General features: G+C 46.4%; 1 protein-coding gene across 1 annotated transcript in view; it reads left to right on the top strand.

Moving 5' to 3' along the window:
* Window positions 1-15,408, top strand: part of RCC1L (RCC1 like) — a 61,970-nt gene that overhangs the window by 7,494 nt on the left and 39,068 nt on the right. The window contains exon 2 of the mRNA XM_044746757.2: window positions 4,982-5,058. The gene's annotated coding sequence lies outside the window, so the exon portion shown is untranslated. The remainder of the gene's footprint in view (window positions 1-4,981; window positions 5,059-15,408) is intronic.

The following is a 15,408-nucleotide window of genomic DNA, read 5'->3' as shown; positions in this document are numbered from 1 at the left end:
AGGTTTCTGTAGAGAAATCCACTGGAAGTCTGATAGGAGTTCCTTTGTAGGTTATTTTCTTCTGTCTTGCTGCCCTGAGTATTCTTTCTTTGTCTTTCATTTTTGCCATTTGTACTACTATATGCCTTGCAGTAGGTCTTTTTACATTGACAAATCGAGGATATCTGAAAACTTCCTCTACACACATTTCTCCCTCAATCCCTAGATTTGGGAAGTTCTCTTCTATAATTTCATTAAGCATGCTTTCTGCTCCATTTTCCTTTTCCACATTCTCGGGAATTCCTATGATCCTTAAATTTTTTCTCCTCATTGAGTCCGCTATCTCTCGGAGATTTTCCTCATTATTTTAAATTCTTAGTTCTCTTTCTTCCTCTGTCTGAAGCCATTCAACCTGTCTATCTTCGATTAAGCTAATTTTCTCTTCTATGGAGTCTACCCAGGCATTCAGGGAATCCGTATTCTGTTTTATTTGGTCCATTGTGTTTTTCATCTCTAGTAATTCTGTTTGATTCTTCTTTATAATTTCAATCTCTTTTGTGAAGTAACTCCAGAACTCAGCTTGTTTCTCTATCTTTCTGTCTACCTCATTGAGTTTTTTTATTATAGCTGCTCTGAACTCATTTTCACTTAGTTTACCTATTTCCAGTCCTCAGGACTTAATTCTGTGTTTTTATTGTTTTCCTTCTGGTCTGGAGCTTTTATAAATTGCTGGATGGTAGAGGAGCGGTTTTTTCGCATGGTGGTAGAATTCGGTTGCAGTTACAGCCTGTTGCCACTAGATGGGGGTCGAGAGCCGCGCATTCTGAGCTCTGCGCCTTCGGGCAAGATGGCTGCACCCAGCGTGGTTCGCCAGGGGAAGGGGCGGTTTTTCTTACCTGCCAGTCTGGATTCAGGTAATTTCTGTTCTCTGGTCTCCTGGGGCCCTGGGTTTATGGGGTCCCTGCGCACAGAAGCTTTCCCCCGTCAGCGAGTTTCCACTGTACCGGCAGCGGGAGTCCTGGATGATACCCCAGTTGTGTGGCCCCTCCCCCGCTCCTTCCCTCACTCGCGGCAGCAATCCCCGACTCTAGGGGAGGGAGCGAAGTTCTCTCCTACTGCCTTCCAGCTCCTCCAAGGCCGGCAGCAGGGTTTCCGTCCTCCGTATTTTTGATGCTGTAGGTCTCTGACGTCCTGGCATTAGGTTTATTTGCTGAAATTCAGTTTTTTTCCAGTCTTTTGTTGTAGTTTGGTGGGGAGAGAGTCCCGGGTCAGCTCACCCTGCCATTTTGCTCCGCCCACACCTGTAGTTTCTTTATTATTGACCATTAAGTGTTCAGTATGTTTTCTACATGCAGGTCTCTTATTATACTTGTGATTCGCTTGGGTATTGTCCCATTCAGCAGGTTGTCTTCTCTCCTTCTTGATACTCTCGTTTGAGACACATGTGTTTTTAATTTTGATGAGGTCCAATAAATTTCTTTTATATTTTATACTAGTGCTTTCGGTGTCATCCCTGGGAAACGATTGCCTGACTCCAGGTGAGAAGTTGTGATCCCATGTGTTTTCCTGTAGGAGTTGTGTAGTGCTGCCTCCTATGTGGTGTTGGATCTCTGTGAGGTCATTTCTGGAGGTGCTGTGAGGAAGGAGTCTGACTTCCTCCTGTGCATGTGAATATCCAGTTGTCTCAATCCCATTTGTTGAAAAATTATTCTTTCCCTTTTGAACTGTCTCGTCTCTCATCAAAATTCAACTGACTGTAAACGTGAACATTTATTTCTGGGCTTTCAATTCTGTTCCACAATCTGCGTGTTTATTTTTCTGTCGGTACCAAACTGTTTTCATTATTGCAGCTTCACAATGAGTTTTAAAGTCAGGAAGTGTGAGCCCTCCATCCTCTTCTTCTTCTTCGAGGTTGCTGTGGCTCCTCTGGCTCCCTTGCATTTCTCTATGAATTTCGGGATTGGCTGGTCAGTTACTGCAAAAGAGGCTGCTGAGATTTTGCTCGAGATTGCATTGACTCTTCAGTGCTCTCCGTGCAGTATCGCCATCTTCATAGTATAAAGTCTTCTGATCCATGAATATGGGCAGTCTTTTCATGTATTTTGGCCCTCTTTAATTGCTTTCAATAATGTTTTGGAGCCTTTGTTGTACAACTTTTGTACTTCCTAAGCCAAATTTATTACTAAGGATTTTATTGTTTTGGATGCTATTGTAAATTAACCTATTTTCTTACTTTCATTGTCAGTTTTTCATTGCTAGCATGGAGAAATAAAATTGACTTTCTTTTTTTTTAAAGATTTTATTTTTTCCTTTTTCTCCCCAAAGCCCCCCAGTACATAGTTGTATATTCTTTGTTGTGGGTCCTTCTAGTTGTGGCATGTGGGACGCTGCCTCAGCATGGTTTGATGAGCAGTGTCATGTCCGTGCCCAGGATTCGAACCAACGAAACACTGGGCCGCCTGCAGCAGAGCGCGCAAACTTAACTGCTTGGCTACGGGGCCAGCCCCTAAAATTGACTTTTTAATTGAGATATTATATTAGTTTCAGGTGTAAAATATAATGATTCCACATATGTGTATATTCCCAAATCTTACTGCCGTAAGTCTAGTTCAAGTCCATCACCTTGTTACTGAGCAAGGGCTTGCTGCCTGATGCACATAGAAGCCTGGACTATGACCTTGGCTTTTGAGAAAAGAAGAGCTTCATTGCAAGCTCGGTTCGCAAGGTGACAGGGGGCAAATCTCTCCAATCTGTCTCCCAAATGCAGATTTGGGGTGACATTTCAGCACTTATGGACCACTAAGCTGCTGCTGGGCCCACGTGGGCTGCCTGGCTAGCCTGCAGCCAGTAGTCAAGCTACTTGGGCTGCTGGAAGCCAGATTGTGCTTATTGAAGGACCACTTGCTTCCGGTGGCAGCATTTCTGAAGATTCTTGTCTCCGGGTCCTCCTGGGGCCATGGGTTCCTGCCTGGCGCATGCACAGTGCTATCTCTCCTGTTGAGCACCAGGATTGATTAATCAACAACCTGTGTTAAGGGAGAAAAACTAGTTTAAGATGGGCAATGTTTTCTGTGCTGTTTCAACCTCATACAGTTACAAAATTTTTTTCATGTCTTGAGAATTTTTAACATTGACTCTCTTAGCAACTTTCTAATAGACACTATAATATTGCTAACTCTAGTCACCATGATACACATTAGGTCCTCAGGACTTCTTCATTTTAGAACAGGGAATTTGTATCTTTTGACTCCCTTCCCCCTTTGCCCGCCCACCACCCCTTCCCCCTGGCAGCTGACAGCCTGTTCTCTGCATCTATAGCTCAGACACTCGGGTTGCTTCTGTGTCTGGGCTCCTGTGAATCATGCTGCAGTGAACATGGGGGGCAGATGTCTCTGCAGGAGTGTCTCTGTTTGCTTTGGGTAAATACCCAGAAGTGGAATTACTGGATCATATGGTGGTTCTATTTTTAATCTTTGGGGGAACCTCCATACTGTTTTCCATGGTGGCTGCACCAACTTGTAGTTCCATAGAGAGGTGGTTGTTTTGTTTTGTTTTACTGATCTTGTATCCTGCCACCTTGCTGAAGTCATTTATTCATTCCAATACTTTTTCCTTGTTTTCTCTGATTTCCTGTATACATGGTCATGTCATTTGCAAATAGAGTTTTACTTCACTCTGTCCAATCTGGATGCCTTTTATTTCATTTTCTTGCCTATGTGACATGGCTAAAGCCTCTGGTAAATGTAAAATAGAATTGATGAGAGTGGCCCTTGCTCACCCTGTCCTGACATCAGGGATGAGGCTTCCAGTCTCTCCCCATGAAGTATGATGTCTGTGAGCTCTGTCTTGTTCACAGATGCCCTTTCCCAGGCTCAGGGAGTTGCCTTGTGTTTCTAGTGTCCTGAGTCTTTTTATCAAAAGGGCGTTGGATTTTGTCCAATGGCTTTTCTGCACTTAGTGGGAATCAGCTTTCCCAGCAGCTTTCAAACCATGAAATCACCTTCCCTGCCCTCTTCCTCCATCTCTCTCCCTCACACAAACACACAGACCTCTCTGGAAGCAAATCAGAATCCACGCAGCAAATCCTTGCAGAAAGCTGTCGAAGGAGTCATCTAGATCTCTTGCCCCCAGTTATCCTTGCCCTGGCTGCTGTGTAGCTGGGCGTGGCCCCCGCTCCAAACAAGTGATGGCAGAAATTCACATGCTCATGGTGATTTCCGGCGGTGCTGGCTCCCTCTGGCATGCACAGGCCATCATTTTTCTTCTCTTGACTGACTATAGAATGGAAACATTTAGCACGAAAGGAGAGGACCGTGCAGGAAGGAGCATGTATCAAGTGCAAGTGCTAAAGGGTCACAACAGATAGGCAAAAGCTTGACTTCCCAAAGAAGTGTGTTAAAGGAAACGTGACATATTCTCGACAGCCCTTTTGTTACCGAACCTGAAGTGAGGTCACTCACCCGTTGCCCAGCAAGCCAATCTCTGACACCGGGTGTGGTGGAAGAAAGTAGGAATTTTATTTCTGCATGGCGCTGAGCAAGGAGAGAGGGCAGCTAACGCTGAAATCCCAAACTCCCTGCAAAGCTGAAAGGAAGGGTTTTTATTTGGTGTTTTGGGTAGGGGAGGGGGAGCATATGGCCTTGCTGGTCGGAGCTTTCCCACCAGCCGGTCTTTGGCCTTGAGACTACTTGCAGAGAGGAGGGAGCTCATGACCTTGCTGGTCAGCAGCTTTCCCACCATCCCGTATCTCTTTGCGGGAGGAGATTATCCAGGTGCTTGTCCTTGACGGTGTCTGTCTCCATGGAGGATAGTAGATTCTGGAGCCAGGAAGCCAGAGAGTAGCAGGGAATGAGTGTTTTGGTTTCAACCCAATATATATTGGGTTTAATGTGGGGAAACTGATATCAAGGTCGATATCACTTTCTGGCATGGAAGTCCGCATTCTGAAAATCCCGTTTTGGGTTTATTTTCTGAGGCCTCATATATCGCTTTTCTCTTGCAGGAGTCTGGGTGCTGACCATCTTGTCGGCTGGCCCTCAGGAGGGTGAGCTTTCTGTTCCTCGTTTCGGCCTGTTGCAGGTAAGGGGCCTTTGGGGTCCTTTGTGTGTCTTCATCCAGGAAAGGCTCAGCCGGGCTTTTCTCAGAATTCCCCGGCGGTGCTGGGAGTGCCCGCCATGCAGTACAAGGTCTGGAGTGGACAGACACTTCGTCTGCAAACTGCCTATGGCGCTGAGTTTCTAAGGCCCTCGAATGACAGGGATTCTGAAGTGGAAAAGGGAAGGACAGAGGGACTTCAGCGTTGCGTTTTTCAGGGTTCTCCTGAAAACAGGCAGCAGGATACACACCCACATGCACGTGCGCACATACACAGATGTGTGTATAGGCACGTGGAGAGAGACGGACTTTAATATACTGGCCTGTGTGAGCATGTGGGCTGGCGAGTCCACAGTCTGCAGGCCAGGCTTGCAGACTAGAAGCACCTCTGGTGTCTAGACGCTGAGGTCTAGAGGCAGATTTTCTTCTTTGGGAAATGTCAGGTTTTGCTCTGAAGGCCCTCAACTGACGAGGCCCACCCGCACTGTTGACAGTCATCTCCTTTCCTTAAAGTCAACTAATTGCACCTGTTAACCATGTCGGCAAAACACCTTTGCAGCAACACGTGACTAAATGTCCAGCTTGATTAAACAGCTGTGCACCATGGCCTGGACAGGTGGACACATGAGACTGACCATCACAGCCCACGCTCCCTCAATGTGGCACCCACTCACATCTCCTTTAGCTGTATTAATCTCCCAGTAAAGACAGGAAGAAGGTCATTCTTCCTCCTGCCGTGGTCCACCTCTCCTGCGTACAACCCAAAACACACAAATATTGTCCCCAAGGCAGATGCAAAGTCCTTGGGTGAGTTCACTCTTTTCCTTGCTGTTCAACCACTTGAATACTATTATGTGAAGTTAACTATTATTGATAATTATTTTGTTACATGTCATGTTACATGCTAAGAAGATAAGGAAGAGAAGAACAGAATAGTATTTGATACACACACACAGTCTACGGTCCTGGAAGATTTCCTGCAGTGGGGTTCTAGGGGTGGGGCTTCTCTGGAGGCAGTAAGATGTTTTGTGGTTTTGGAAAGGCAGTCATCTTGGAGAACTTTTGTCCTCTTGCAGCACCACTGCCAGCTCTGAAACAAGCTCCAGAGCTAGTGCCAGCTCCTGAACCAGCACGACCACCAGCTCCAAAGCTAGCACCACCGTGAGTGCCAGATCTCGCACCAGCTCTAGTGCCAAATCTGGACTTAGAGTCGCTTCTGGCACAAGCCGAACAGTTAGGCAGACACACAGCAAACTCTAGCACCAGCTCTTGCAGTAGTTCCCGAGCTGGAGCTCCAGTGCCACTCCCAGATTTAGTGCCAGCGCTATCACCAAATCTAGTATGAGCTCAGAGCTAGAACTACTTCCAACATGAGATGCTCATGTCAAAGCCCTGGAACTACAACCAGCTCCAGAACTAGCTCTAGCACCAGCTCCAAAGCTAGAACCAGCTTCATCACTGACTCTGTCACCAACTGCAGAGAGAGAGGAACTCTATTATCAACCTATGAGTCAGCTCCAGCACCAACCCTAACACCAGCTCTAGAGTTTGAATCAGACCCAACACAAATTCCAGAGGAACAGATCATGACAGGCACTGAACTGGAGCCTACTCCAGCACCAGCTCTGGTGACACACTAGGACTCCAGGTAGCTGTAGCGTGAGAGCCTTCTCTAGAGCTAGTTTCAGCACCAGAACTAGCTCCAGCACCCAATTCTAAGCTGGAGCAAGCCCCAGTGCCAGCTCCAGAGCTGGAGCCTACTCCAGCACGAGGTCCAAAACCAGAGCCAAATTTCACATGAGCTCCAGCAGAAGCTCGAGTACTTCAGTGGTCTCCAGAGTCAGCTCCAACCAAAGCTCCAGACTCACGGCCAATTGGAGCACCAGTTTCAGCACTCAATCCTCTGCTAGAGCCGGTTCTATTACTAGCTCCAGAATTAGAGGAAGCACCAGCTCCACAGCCAGAGGTGCCTCCAACATGAGCTCTACCAATAGCTTCAGCACCAGTGTTTGACCCAAATCCACAGCTGGAGCCAACTCCAGATCCAACACTTATATCAACTCCTGAGATAGAGCCAGCTCCACCTTTAGCTCCAGTGCTAGTTGCTGGGTCAGAGCTGGTGTTCTCCCATGAGCTAGAGCGTGCTTGAACAGTAGCTATAGCACCACTCCTCAGATAGAGGAAGCTCTGTCCCCACGTCCTGGGTCAGCCATGGGAATAGTCCCAGTGCTCCCTTTAGAGTGAGAACCAGCTTGATCCAGCTTCGAGCCAGTTCCAGGTTGCAAGGAAGAGCCAGCTCCAGCACCAGCTCTAGCATTGGCTCCAGAATTAGAGCCATTCCTGCCACCCACTCCAGAGCTAGAGTCAGCACTAAATACAGAGCTAGAGGCTGCTTCATCAACAGTTCTAGACCCAGCTTCAGAGCTAGAGCCCCCACAAGTGCCGGCTCTTGCCCCAGCTCCAGAGTGGGAGCAGGTTTGTCTCCCAGTAGCAGACTTAGAGCCAGTCCCAGCTCCAGATAAAGAACCAGCTCCAGCAACAGCTCTAGCCCCAACATCAGTGCTAGAGCATGCTGTGGTAGCAGCTCTAAAACCAATTTCATAGAGACAGAGGCAGCTCTATCCTCAACTGCTATACCAAAGCCTGTATATGTCCCAGTGCCAGAATCTGCCCTGATTCCAATTCCAGGGCCAGAGCTACAAACAGCTCCACCACCAGTTTTAGTCCCAGCTACAAAGCTAGAACTGGGACGGGCATTACAGCTAAACCACAAGAACCAGATGTAGGACCAGAACAAGAGTCAGTGCCAACTCCAAAGCCAGAGCCAGCTCAAGCGCCAGCTGAAAAGATCAAGCCAGATTCAGAATGAGAACCAGCAGCCTCTACAGCCAGAGCCAACTCCAGCACCAGCTATCACACCAGCAACAAGTCCACCACCTGTTTCACAGCTAGATCCATCACTAACTCTAGCACCAGCTGTAACACTAGCGCTCTAGCTACATCGAGATCCGGTAGCAGATCCACAGCTCAAGCCACTGCAGCACCCCCTCAGGAGTCAGCACAAGCTTCAGTGTCAGCTTCAGAACTAGATCCACAGCCAGCCCCAGAGTCAGAGCCAAAAACAGCAAGAGCTCCAGCAGGAGCTGCAGTGCCAGAGTTACAGCCAGCTCAAGACCTATATCGCCCTGCACAACCAGGACTACACTATGTCTGGAGGTATGTTGAGTATAACACCTTCTCCAGAGCTAGAGCCAGTGCCAGCTATGGATCTAGAGCCAACTCCAGCACCGGCTCTTGCATCCACCCAAGAGGTTGAGCCAGCTCCAGCTTCAGCTCAGGTGCCAGTTCTGGGATCAGAGGAATCTTTTGGACTAAAGCCAGCTGCAGCACCAGCTCTAGCACAAGCTCTAGAACTAGCCCATGACACCCGCATCCTGGGTGGGGCCAGGTGTGGGGCTGTGGGAAAGGACAATTTCCACCAGGGAGATCACTCTCAGGCACCTTGCTCACCCCCACTCCCAGCTCCTCCTCCTCCCTCCATCCATAAGGTTTCAGCCCCAGGGTGTCTGTGCCCCTACTTTCCCAAACAAGGCTCAAAGAGGCCTCTGATGTTGGAAACTGTGGCCAATACCTTAGAAACTAAATACATTTTGACGCATAAATTCCACATCGTGGATTCTGTCCTAAATAGAGCTTCATGGAGGCAGATGTTCCCTTCAGCAGGATTCAGAGTGAAAAATTGGGGACGGCCCATATTCCATGCTGGGGCTCTGCAAAAGCTCTGATGCTGTGCCCCAGACAGTACCAAGAGGAAGAGGATTCACTGGCAGTGTCACCGCTGGGCAGATCAGGCTCTGGAAGAGCACACGCCGTGGAATCCTCCCTGCCTGACACCCACAAGTGCACACACGCATGTGCGCACATGCACACACACTCTACAAGACTTCCCGTGGGCCACACTCCTGGCATTCACACTTCCAGCAAAGGCGGGCTCTTGGGGAACTTGGATGGGTCCTGCAGGCTATTCTCCTAGAGAGCAGTGTCCTTTCCCCCTGCTCTCCAGGGATCTGCGGGGGCCTCTGCTTGCCCACATTCTCACCAGAGCTGGTCGCCACCAGATCATAAACCTGCCAGTCTGGTGGTGACCAATGCCGTCTCCACGGTGTTTCCGTTTGTACGTGTCCTCATGGGGTAGGTCGAGGATCTCTGACATATGCTGTCCCTATGTCTCGCCTCTTGGGAGTTGCGTGTATTTGCTCTCTGTCCCTTTTAAAAGAACGACTTTCGAGAGTTTTTTGGTGCAGTGAGAGGTTTCACCTTTCTCTCACCTTGGTTGAAGAGGAATGCTTTCCAGTTTGTGGTTTGTCTTTCCAGCTGTCTCCCTTTTTCTTGTTTTTGTTTTGGCCACGGGAAGAACCAGGCATTTCCTGTGTGGCTTGTGGCTCTGGTGTCCCCCTTAGAAGAGTGGTCTGTAGCCTGAGTTAATGCACATGTTTACCAAAAGGGCTTCATTTGAAGCATCTACTCCATAATCCATTGGGACTTTCCTATTAGCCGGCAAAAATGCTATTCAAGTAGAAAGAGAAATGAAAATTCAATCAGTGCTTCTGAAAATATGGAAGCAGACCAGTATGGCCACCTATTGCATGATTCCACTGATAGGAAACATCCAGAAAAGAGTTACAAAAACCTGCCAGAACACAGAATAGGGGTTGTCAGGGAGCGAGGGAGGCACGGGGGATGAGCGCTTTTGGAACAGGTTTCCCTTGTGGTGAAGGGAATGTTCAGGAACTGGACAGTGGTGATGGAGGCCGAACGTTGTGACTGTACTTAACGCTTAGGAATTGTACAATTGAAAGGGAGAAAACGCAGAGTTCTTCAAATAGAAATCAATTTATTTCAAAATTTATACAAACACCAAAAAACCCCAGAAAAAACGAAAATAAAAAAATGCTAAACATACATACAGGATAACCAGGGAGAGGAAGGGAGTTTGTGGTGAGGGAGAAGGTGGAAGGGATGGGTTAGGAGCTGGGGATGACGGGGGTTGGAGAGTGAGCTCTCCCGGGGCCAATGCTGGGGCCTGAGCCCCCTGCAGGGGTCCAGCAGGAGCTGGAGCAGGGGTTGGCTCTCCCTGCTCCCTGGTGACAACTTCAGCCTGCCACAGGGCCCTAGCAGGAGCTGGAGCATGGGATGGCTTTCCCTGATTCATGGCCCCATCTTCAGCGGGCTCCACAGACCAAGAAGGAGTCATAGCAGGGGATGGCTCTCCCTGGTCTGAGGCCTCATCTTCATCCAGCTCCACAGCCAGGGCAGCAGCAGGATCAGGGGATGGCTCTCCCTGCTCAGCTGGTTCGATGACAGCCGGCTGCATGGCTCCTGCACCAGCCTGAGTAGGGCCTGGCTCTCCCTGCTCCCGTCATGGGGCCCACTTGTCTCCTGCTCTTCTGCAGGAGCTGCTGAAAAGGATTGTTGTCCCTGCACATGTGCTGGGTCCTGTGCTGTCTCTGAGGTTGGACAAGAGTCACTGAAGACGCTGGCCTTTTCCCCACGCCTGCCGCTCCACTCTTCCTGCACAGCTTCTCCTCTCTCGGGGAGATGGACTCCGTGTCCCCTTCCACCAGCTCAGCGCCAATCTCCCGAGTGGACCTCTGCAAAGACAGTGACCAACAGCCAGCCCAGAAGCATCAGAGCCCTGCTCAGCTGCTCTTGCTCTGTCTTCTGCCCTCTGCACCTAATGCTCCCAGATCAGGCACCAACCTGTGTCTGCGCAGAATTCTCCCCAGGATGATACAAAGAGACCTCAGCGGCTCGGGATAAACCTCGGGCACACGGTGCTGCCTGGCACTCCATGTCCCACCTGACAAGCCATGAGCTGGGTTGGGAATGGGACCGGCCCACCAGGTTTCTAACCCCTCATTAGCCTGCTCCTCCTCGCAGTTGTCCACTCACACAAACCACCCTTTCCCATACACACACACACATGCACACACATGCACACGGGGAGGGGACGTAGGGCTGTCCAAGTGGGACCACAGTGGTGGCCTGGCCTGGATTGCCCCACCCTGGGCGTCCCTGTGTTACCTTTGTGTCCCTCTCCACAAACGTCCAGAGACATCTCAAGTGGGACAGGAGCCTGCATCTACATCCTGGGTGCTCCTTGTGGGCTCTGCTGAGGCTGTGGCCCCGGCAGATGGGCAGACAACATGAAAACATGGTGCTCCTGATGCGGGGTCGGTTAGCCGAGGAGTCGAAAGAAAGATTTATTGGACTCTCAAAGTCTGGTAGTGGTGCTCTTTTATTTAGAGAACAGTACAGAGTAGCATGGGGACAGGACCCATGGGCAGTGAAGAGCTGTTGCTGCTGCTGCATGGGGACAAGACCCATGGGCAGTCAGAGCTCCTGCTGCTGCCCTGAGTTGAGAGTTAGTGCTAAATTTCTAAGGCATGGGTGTGTGACTTATATTTACTGGAAAAAGAAAAGATAATGTAAAAAGTCATTAAATGATTTCAGTGCAGATGGGGTCTGGTTATTGTGTGGTCATATAACTTTAGACACGAATCTGGTCATATAGATTGGCATGTAGGTGAGGATGCCCTGGGCTTCTCTCCCTGAGGCAGCCCTAATTCATACCATAAAAATCCACCGGGTCATATAGTTTGGCATGTAGGCCAGGTCACCTTCGGCTTCTCTAGCTGGGGCGGCCTTAATCCACATCATAAACCCCCCCTTAACCCATTTGGGCCCAAATTCTTTTGGGGATATGGACTATGATCTGTCTTCTGTAACTACTTCCGGCTGTACAAGGTCGTAGAGCTGTCCCTAAATGGGGCCATAGGTATAGGTAGGAGCTTCAGTGGACTGGATGGCTGCACCCATGGAGTCCAAGGCTGACAAGGCATACAGAGCCTCTGGAGTTGAGAGAATCATTTGACAAGAAGTGGTCCAGGAGGTGAAACTTTGTTGACGTGCGGAAGACAATGAAACAGACAACAAATTATAATAAAAAATACAAGCAGTATGATTAACCTAATGAATAAGGTTTTGATAGTAGTCCAGAAACCTGGTCCTGACGAGGAGTTCAACCAATCATTTAGAGATAGGGCAGGGTCAGACATGGACTTAATTTGGTTGCTCATATCAGATAGGAAGCCAGAGATATTTTGATGGTAGTCAGGAATATAGACACAACATTCAGTTTTTATAATGCCACCAGTGCCTCCCTGTGCTGCTGTCAAGACATCCTGTGCCATTCGGTTTTGGAGGACTGCCTTACGCATTTGGGATACTTCTAAATTGAGCAGCAAAAAGCTATGCTGTGTATCATTTAATGCCTTCATACTAAATTTGTTTAGGACTTCCATGTGCAAGATGACACTTTCGATTCCTAATTGGGGAAGGAAAATTGAGGAAAGATGGTCATACCAGTGGAAGACAGAGCAGGTCCAGCGCTGTTCCAGGTTGAGAAGGTTAGCAGGAGGAGATACAGTAAATGTAGTTCTACCTTGCATCCAGACGAAGTCTAAAGTGCATCGTCAAATCCATCCATGTGGCAGCCAAGGCCATAAGTTGGAGCCACATAGCCACTGAGTGCCATTAGGGGCTAATCAACGCATGCTGGGCCGTCTATCCCAGTCAGTCCCAAACCAATCAGTATTTTTTTAAGGCTATGATATGAGAACACATGTAATGGGGAATTTTCCCCATAGGTTGGGTGCTGTTAGGGCATGTATCACAGTTGTAATTGGTTTGTTCCCAACATAGAGTGGCCTTTTGACTGAGTTGACCACTAGTAGGAATGAGCCAAATATACTCGTCCCAAATTTGATATAGTCCATCCTGTGTGTATCGATAAGTTGGGGACTTTACCTTTGGAACTTGTTGTTTATGATCCACCTGTGACAAGGCAAATCTAGTTAGTATTTGGGCAGTAGTATTGAAGGAAAAGGTTTGATTGTGGCCAGGGAACTCCCAGGTATCAGAGACAGATGGCCACAAGGAGACATTATGATTAGTAATAGATGAATCTTGTGGAAGAAAAGAGCTAGAATCTAATATCCATGAATGCCTACTATAGCTTCTACTGAAACATAATTTTTTCTCTCTAAAATCACCCTCATTTTTACCAAAGATAGCCAAATTAAGATTAACTGGTTTGCAAATAAAGCGTAGTTTCAATACAACTTGGTCCAATTATTTACATAAGAGCAGCAAGAATAGTAATTGATTATACAGGCTTTTTAAAATCTGCTTTGCTGGAATTTTTTTATGAGGAATCTCGGATTGAACTGTGAAGGCCTCTTGAGGCCAGAAAAGCCAAGCCAAGGACTTGCCGTCAGATTTTGCCTGTGGTACCTACAGATTTGGGTGGATTTCTCTCTTCTCGAGGTCCCCCCAAATATTCTGAGGTTCCTTGCACCTGCCAGATAAGTAAGCTTCCTTACTTACTGGGTAAGATTGCCAGAATCTCTGTAAAGAAGGTACCAGGCCCATATTTCCAAGTGGCTTTATTTCCAGAAAGTCCAATCTTTGTTCCTGAAAAGCTGTCTTGTCATATCCGAACCTGTATGTTTCTCTCAAATATGACATTCCAGTCAGAGCCTGGGTAATATAACCAATGTGTCCTGTTATAAGAAGACCAAATTCTTAGTGAACTTATGCAAATAACTATATTGCCATGAAATAACCATACTCACAAAGAGTTTCCAAATTCTGGAGGGATCAGGTAGGGAGAAAAAGATAAATGCTTCACTTTTGCTCATAAAGGTATATTTCACTAAATTGCTGTAAGTCATAGCATAAGAGAAAAGAGAAAAATATTTCCTTAAATATGAGAAAACAAAACAAAACATCAAAGCTCAACAATATTCCAAACAGAAGTCACAAAAAATTATAATCATCCTCATCAGTTCACACAGTCCTGTATAATCAGTTCTTGAGCTTAATCTTCTGTTAGCAGATCTATGAGCTCAGTTTCTCCGTTAGAATTCTATAATTTCTTACCCAGTTGAGTTTTACAATCTGAAAGTTTATCAGAAACCTGTAGCTTAGAATCATGTGTCAGAATCCTTTCCAGGAATTTCTCTGAAGATGAAACATATTTGCAAAAGCAAAAAGCATCAGAGTAAAACAGCAACTATCTGCAAATAGACAAGACTCAAAAGGGCAATGAGCAAAGAAACTTGACTACTTCTGTGACATACAACACTTCAAGATAACAATTGGCATTATGACCGAGATAACCAGGACAGATCAAAATTTTAGGAATGCTATATAATTTTAAGACATCTATATCAATAGCATTTACCCACATAATACCACCTAAGGAAGTTTATCATCACTTATTTGACAATGCTTCCCATGTAGCTTAATAGACCAAATAAGCCTAATTAGTTTTTTCCTCCTTAAAGGAAGATAGAGCAAATTTCTTTGAGAAGTCTCAGGGGCCCTCTGAAAATCCTCAGAGAAATTTTTCTACCATCTACCAGGTCAAAAGAAAGCCTTCATTCAGGATTTGAATATTTTTGAGGGAGAAGCTTGTCAAAAATATCAAAATTTTTGAAAATACTTGTTCAAATAGGAAACAACACTCACTGTTAAACAATGCTCAGGTATCCATTCAAAGTGACAACAGAGACAGTCAAGAGCAAACAACACAGTCAAAAAATTTTAGAAGAGACCTCTTTCTTTCTGAATATAGGAAATTGTTTTAACAAAACATAGATTTTTGTCTTTTAGGTAGAGTTAGAGCAGGCCAAAAGTTCAAGAAAATTATCCGTTGAGAGAAAACCAAATTTTAATTTCTGTACCAGCTTATTTTTAACATTAAAACTCATTCACTTAATTGGATTTACTTTAATCTTAGTCTACTTGACCAGACATAAAACTCCTTTCAGAATTTCTCCTTCATAAACCTTCTACAACTTTCTTTTTGCCTTCAGAATTTGTCCCAAAGTCTTTCTTTTTTTCCTTTCTAGTACCTTAGGACAAATTTATCTTTCTTAACCCATCAAGCAAAAATACTTCCATTCTTTATACCCTCTTTACTGAAAACATACATTTTAACTTTCCTTGAATACAGAGCTGTTTTCCTTATTAATTTCCAGTAGCTTTAATTATATATGTTAATTAGAACTTTTAACCATTAACAGACCCTAGTAAACACTAAAAGGTAAGCAATTACAAATTGTCTTTTACATCAGCATTCTAAACACTTCATAATTTCTAGAAACACGTCGCTTTACAGTAACAGACCCAAAGACTTTTAGCCTCTCTGCAATAAGAAGCCAAAAGTAGATAACTTCGATAAGTTTAGCCATAATGCTTGTGTGATAT

This window comes from Equus asinus, chromosome 14 (genome assembly GCF_041296235.1).
Source record: "Equus asinus isolate D_3611 breed Donkey chromosome 14, EquAss-T2T_v2, whole genome shotgun sequence".
NCBI lineage: Eukaryota > Metazoa > Chordata > Mammalia > Perissodactyla > Equidae > Equus > Equus asinus.
Note: the sequence above shows the minus strand (reverse complement) of the source record. Positions and strands in the feature narration are given on the sequence as shown.